Consider the following 680-nt stretch of genomic DNA (forward strand, 5'->3'; position numbering starts at 1 on the left):
GACCACAACAACAGCCGCACCGACCACAACCACAGCTGCTCCGACCACAACCACAGCTGCTCCGACCACAACCACAGCTGCTCCGACCACAACAACAGCGGCTCCAACCACAACAACAGCAGCTCCAACCACAACAACAGCTGCTCCAACCACAACAACAGCTGCTCCAACCACAACAACAGCTGCTCCAANCACAACCACATCTGCTCCAACCACAACAACTTCTGCTCCAACAACAACCACAACAGCGCCAACCACAACAGCAGCTCCAACTACAGCCACGGTTGCACCAACAACAACAACAGCGGCTCCAACCACAACCACAACAGCTCCGACCACAACAACAGTTGCTCCAACAACAACCACAGCAGCTCCAACCACAACAACAACTGCTCCAACCACAACAACAGCTACACCAACAACAACCACTGTGGCTCCAACCACAACCACAGCAGCTCCTACCACAACAACAGCAGCGCCAACAACAACAACTTCTGCTCCAACAACATCCACAGCAGCTCCAACCACAAGCACAGCAGCTCCAACCACAACAACTTCTGCTCCAACAACAACCACATCAGCTCCAACAACAACAACAGCGGCTCCAACCACAACAACAGCGGCTCCAACCACAACAACAGCGGCTCCCACCACTACTACAGCAGCTCCAACCACAACCA

This window comes from Poecilia latipinna, unplaced genomic scaffold, assembly GCF_001443285.1.
Source record: "Poecilia latipinna isolate Pla-1442-1.1 unplaced genomic scaffold, P_latipinna-1.0 Scaffold1975, whole genome shotgun sequence".
Classification (NCBI taxonomy): Eukaryota; Metazoa; Chordata; class Actinopteri; order Cyprinodontiformes; family Poeciliidae; genus Poecilia; species Poecilia latipinna.